The sequence below is a fragment of the Mus pahari genome, chromosome 8 (genome assembly GCF_900095145.1).
Source record: "Mus pahari chromosome 8, PAHARI_EIJ_v1.1, whole genome shotgun sequence".
NCBI classification, from domain to species: domain Eukaryota; kingdom Metazoa; phylum Chordata; class Mammalia; order Rodentia; family Muridae; genus Mus; species Mus pahari.
Genome location: NC_034597.1, coordinates 62,243,220 through 62,249,915, shown reverse-complemented (window position 1 = coordinate 62,249,915; position 6,696 = coordinate 62,243,220).

Below are 6,696 nucleotides of genomic sequence, written 5' to 3'. Positions count from 1 at the left end.
ACACACACACACACACACACACACACACACACACACACATATATATATATATATATATATATATATATATATATATATATATATGAGGCATTTAAGAATAACTTTCTACACTCTACCTTATAGCTCATTGGCTAGAATTTAGTTACTTAATAACCACAGGGATCTTGAGACATGTAGCCTATTGTTTGTGAAATAATAAAGGTTTGTGTGAGTTTTCAGAAATAACTAAGAGTGTCTGCCACACCACAGCTTATGAACTCCAAAGTTTGTTACCTCTGTTAGGAGCAAGAACAGAAAGAGGAAGCAAGTGCCTGAGAGGCGAGAAGAGAGAAAAAAAAAACTCCCCCAAAATCCACGAGTCTGCTTGAGGATTTCCCAACCCATTTGGACACATGTGGTGTCAGCTCTTTCTAGCCCTGCTGCTAAACGGGAAATAAAAGCAACATATTTTGACCACAGTTACTACTGCTGTTATTTGGGGGGACAATTGGGTTTTATGTGATAAAGGGCACAGTGAACACAGAAGAGACCCCGGAAAGTTTCCCCTTGTCTGTTCAACCAGGAGATGACTGTTATATATTGTCATGAAAATCATGGGAAGAAATGTTTCTGACATGAGTGTAATTTGGAAGAAAAAAAAAATACCAAGACTGGAGAAAAAGAGTGGCTGAAACCTGGTTAAATTTGCCTCTCTCCATTGGCCTTTGATCTTGCTGAACCAAACATTTCAAAAAGGAAACAGAGCAGAGATGAATTTTATAGCTTTGTGAAATTGCTCTAGATACATTTTGCAACTGTAAATGATTGTAGGGGGAAAAAAAACCCCACCATGATGGCAACAAAGCTCCACAGAACCACACACAGAGCTGGTTCTGAAAAATCAGAGAGAGAAGTCAAATGCCTGTTATGGTCACTCACAGCGCAGCTTGCAGCTCTGTAGCGTCCTGTAGGCATCAGCTGGCTTGTTCTTCTCTAGCCTGGGGCCCCCAGCAACCCCTCAGCATGGCTCCAGGGGCTACTGCTGGCCTTCTTGTACTCAATTTCAAAACCAGCCTACATGATCTCTTTCTGAACTGCAGATGGGGACTCCAAAAACCAGGGAGGGTCCCAACCCCAGTTTCCCTAAACTGAGTTGTCTACATGTCTGTCCCTCCCTCAGCTTGGATCTCAATATCTCCATGAATAAAATGAGAAGGTAGATCAGTAAATCAGAGAGGTTCTTTCGGCTTCCAATCTTATAAGCATTGAGGGAAATACAGTGCAGGTATTGGTAAACTAAGGCAGGAGGTAAGGAGAAGCAGAAAATAAACCCATTTCATTCCTTTAAATTCTTTCACTACATAAGCATTTAAGTGTCTGAGATCTCTCCACAAATCTCTGGTTCATTCCCACAGAAGCAGCCAGACACTAAGCACTGTTTGAATACTAAGTGAGAATCAGAACGTTCCTTCTTCTAATTCAGAAGGCATCAAAACAAGGCCTGGCAAAGGCTTAAACTTCTGACTCAGGCAGAAGGAGGTCAAGTGTAGATCAGCAGCTTCCTGACTGTGGTGCCTTCCTAAACTTCCTGACACATTAGTTTGCCGTGCCCTGCTAGAAAAATAGCAAACCTTAAACTTTATATGACCCAGCACAGGGGAAGGCCAGGGCCAAGAAGTGGGAGTGGGTGGGTAGGGGAGCAGGGGCGGGGGGGGGGGGANAGGGAACTTTTGGGANAGCATTTGAAATGTAAANAAANAAAANATCTAAAAAAAAAAAAAAAGAAAGAAAGAAAAGAAAAAAAGAAAAAAAAGAAAAAAAGAAAAAGAAAAATAGCAAACCTTATCATAGAGTTGTTAGAGTGAATTATGTCACCCACAAGAAAGATGCTCCTCATACAGTATGGCTCATAGGAGGCACTGAGGGATACAGGAAGCTGGGTTGGTAAGGTAGTTCAGTATGCAAAGTGCTTGTCTTGCAAGCATGAGTTCAGCTGAAGAACTGAGGTGGAAAAGCCAGTCATGGGGGCACAGGTGTGTCTCCTCAATCAGAGACAGAATGAAGCCCAGGCTTAGCTAGACAGCTTGGTAAGCTTTAGAGGTGTTTGTAAGATGACAGCCCAGGGACCAGGCGGTGGTGGTGCACGCCTTTAATCCCAGCACTTGGGAGGCAGAGGTAGGCGATTTCTGAGTTNGAGGCCAGCCTGGTCTACAGAGTGAGTTTCAGGACAGCCAGGGTTACAGAGAGAAACCCTGACTTGAAAAAAACAAAACCAAAAAATAAATAAATAAATAAATGACAGCCAGCTTGTCTTCTGTCGTGTATGTCATGTAGTTCCCTACACAAACAAGTGTGCACAGCACAACTGCACACACATATACATATACACACATGTACACCCACACACAAGCACACATGCATACAAACACACACATACATACATGCACACATATATACAACCATTCATATACATATATACAAATATACACACAGACCTGCATGTGTATACAGAAAAAATAAAACTAGAATACTTAAGTATAAGACTTTTATTAGTCTTTTATAAAAATAAGACTTCCTTGCCTTAAAGAGGTGAAAGAAATATGGCTCACTAGGAATTTGAAGTTTGTGAGCCTGCTCATGCATTAAAACTCAGTAACATTCATATGTATTAAAATGCTTTGCCTCAGAGCTAGGCAGATGACTTAATTGTTAAGAACATATACTGGTTTTGCAGAGAACCGAAATTCAGTTCCCAGTACCCATATGGCAGCCTATATCTTAAGAGGATCCAAATCCAATACCCCTTCTGGACCCTATGGGCACCTGCACTTATAACACATACACACACACATACACACACACATGCATTTAAAAGTAAAATGATTTTAGCCCCAGACTGGGAAGAAATATAGTCTAGTGTTCTACCAATTAATTCAATCCAAGAACAGAAGGGATGTATGTTTGTGTGTGTGTGTGTGTGTGTGTGTGTGTGTGTGTGTGTGAGTGTGTGTGAGTGTGTATATGTGAATGTGTATATGTATGTACATACAAGTGTCTGTACAAGTATATTTGTATGCATGTATATATGTATATATATATGTATGTGTGCATGTATATTTGTGTGTATATATATGTGCATACCTATTTATGGATGCATATGTGCATATATATGTATGCATATGTGCATATATGTATGTGTATTTATATCTATACTTGTATTTATATAGGTGTTCATGTGTGTATGTGCTTCTGTCTATATACGGTTTATGTGTAATTCAATAAAAGTTGGGAGGCAGAGGCAGGCAGATTTCTGAATTTGAGGCCAGCCTGGTCTACAGAGTGAGTTCCAGGACAGCCAGAGCTATAGACAGAGAAACCCTGTCTCAAAAAACCAAAAAAATAAAAAATAAATAAAAAATAAAAGTTGCAAATGAAAGATACTTTGTTTTCTAAAACAAAGAGGGAAAAATAGTATAGGAAAACTTTGCAATAACAGTTTTCTTTTCTTTGTGCTTTTAGCCAAATGAAGGAGCTACCTATAGACACTACCTGGTCATGTAACATAGAGTTCATCTGCATCAGTAAAAGCGACACTACTGAAATTCTGGCGATTTTCATCTGGAGCTGACAACATGGTAATTTATATTCTGCACAGCATAACCAAAGAGCTTGTTATGCAAACACAGGCCACTGATTTGACAAATCTCCTGGAAACAGAATTAATGTCTGTATTCTGTGCAAAGATGTAATTTATTTTAATATTTTAAGGAGATAATATCTAGCTGTCTATCTATATGTACTCAGAGAAGGAGCTATATACACACATATGTATATATGTATATTTATATAGATATAGGTATATTTAAATAGAGTAAAACACTGAGGCTGGTTCCAGGGGGTGGGGCTGGGGTGTGCTGCATAGGAGGTCAAGACTCTACAAGGGAAGAAGCATTAGTGATTAAAGCCTGAACCTCTCCTTTGCTCTGTTTCCTTTTCTACCTGCAGTGATCCTGTAAATATTATTCTTTTGTGAAAATGCTTTATTTATGGTGCCGGAGCAAAGAATGCATTTCATGGTAATTGAGGATTTTTTATTTATTTATTTTTTTAATGGTGGTAACTTCAGTTCTAACCAACTACAGAAAAAAAGTTTTAATTGGATGGAAGCTCCAGTGGTTATTTCCCAGTCATGCCTAGCTTTCATAAAAGGGAAAATTTTAACACAGAATAAATCAGTGTTGGCCTGCTATGAGGAGCAGACTGAACAGCAGGAGGTCAGTAGAACCCTGACACTCATAGTAGGATTAGCAATAACAAAGTCTGGGGAGTGCTCCAAAAGGAATACACAACCATTTACCTTGAGGAAAGATGCAGCCCAGCTTTCCAGGAAGGCACTCTGAGTCCTAGGGTGTGGCTCTCTTACTCTTTTATATACTTACCTCCCAGTCTCATTTTAAGATAGTGATGTAAAAATTAAACTGCTCCATTCTGTCTCCCCAGGACCTGAATCTGATCACTTTCTCCTCCCTACTGTGAACTCTGTTGAGAGAAACCTAATCAAACCTGCCACATCTGTTGTTGATGCTTAGCTAAGGGCCTAAAAAAAAAAAAAAAAAAAAAAATCAATACTCCATGCCCCATGGGATGCATTTGGCTGTTTTCTTTGTTAATGCCACTTCAGGAGATGTCATCAGGAAGCCAGGCTGCTTCAGTGCAGGCATTTACAAGGGGCAGGTGAGGCTTGGAGGGAGGTCTCCACTGGAAGATGATGTTTGTGGTAAAGAGTAGACCTCCTGAGTTCTGTTCTATCCTTCTAACAGGAGAAGCCAAAGAAAGAAGAAGCAAGGGGATGGTCCTCCCCACCATGTAGTACCAGTGATAACAAATGCTAGGCAACATGCTATGCCAGCTCCACTTCCATCTTTAATCTACATATTCTGTCCAGGTACGTTTAACAAACAGCTTTGAGTTCCCCCACTTCATGCCCTATACAACCTGATGCTAGATCCTTGCCTGATGATCTGTGGACCACTGGCCCCTCTTTGCTACACAGAACCCAGATTTACACATAACTCAAAATCAGCAGGTGCTGGTATCCCACAGATGTCAGGTACTGCATTCCCGAAGGCCAGTAGTCCCAATCCAAGCTGATTCTGATGGCTGCTGTGACCTTACATACATTGGTTAGGGACAAGGCCAGCCTAATCAGTTCCTCTGAGGCTTCCTTACACTTTCCCTCTTTTAGATACAGTGATCTTAATTGCCTCTTCCGTTCTGCTCTTCCAATTTCTATTACTTCTGCCCATCAGTAATATCCTCCCCACTCCAGCAACTCCTTCCTTATCAATTTCTCCATCCTGCTTAGGAGATGCTTAAGAGTACTGAGTGGTCAATTTAGTTACATACTCAACACCTGGCTTAGCAAAAAACCCTACCTCAGGTCAATAAGCATCAGAAAAAATACAGGAATAAATTCAAAGAGGAAAAGAAATAAGGACAGAGCAATCCCCCAACACCCCCAATTATTTTTCTGTGCATGGTGAGTAGAGAAGAAGCCTGAACAAACAAAACTGGATGTACTTGGGTTCTTTTGCTTCAGAATTTGGTAGTTCCCCCATACACTGTTGAAAGCCAGGTATATTAATTTAGACAAAGTACAATCCTGGGTTTTAAAACAATTTGAGACAAATCGATTAAAATCACACTGAAGTACTCACTCCTTGGAACCCTTTTCAGTCAAGAAACATAACTCATGTGGTTGTGGTTATAAAATGCTCAGGATTTATGGGGTTCTAGCTGTGACTCTGTCCCTAACGTGTCAGTGTCCCAGGTTCACTGTCTACAAAGAAAATCCCTGCAGAGACCAGCTCTGCACTGATCTGAGGGGAATGATTAATAACTAAATGGAGCCACAGTAGTCTCTGGTATGAGAGATCTGCATTCACAGCCACATTCACAGGATCTATGGAAGCAGCCTTAGGCATCCAGCATCCACACACAACTATGCAGCAATGCAAGGCTTGGAATCTTCACTTAAATGGGTCCTCTTTTCCACCTCGCTCTCTTCCACCCCTCCCAGTCTCAAAATTTTCAGGAATCTCTCCTAAGGCTTCCTGAACTACCCTAGAGCTATAAAGCTCACAAAGAAGGGACCTGACACTACAGACATTTGCCCAGAATAGAAGCAGAACTCCAAACTGGACCAGCGAAGGTGTAGCACTAAAGGAAGAGAAAAGGAAGTAGACAAGAACCAGAACTAAAGACATCTTAGCTGGAGGGGAGAGCAAAGGATTTTTTTTTTAATTTCTCAAAGCAACAAAGAAAAAATATCCCTTCTGGTTGAAAAGATGAGGTAGAATTTACCGTGCAAGAGGGCTTTCAAATTGACAGTTTTTATCGTGACAGTGGTGTCCTCTTAACATATATTTACTTTCTAATTACCCAGAGCTGCATAATTAACCTGTCACTAGACAGTGCTTGCCACACTAATGAATGGATAAGGATTCTGAGTATTAATAACCAGCCAGTGGAGGTGAAGCGACCCTTGCTCCTGTGACTCACTTGACTCGTCTCATGCATGACTGTGTCTCCCCTGTGCCTGCATTTCTACTGCTGAGAAGTGTGAACCAGAAAGAAATTCATGTTTTTTTTCTCTCTCTCTCCTCTCTCTCTCCTCTCTCTTTCCTCTCTCCTCTCTCCTCTCCCCCCCCCTCTCTC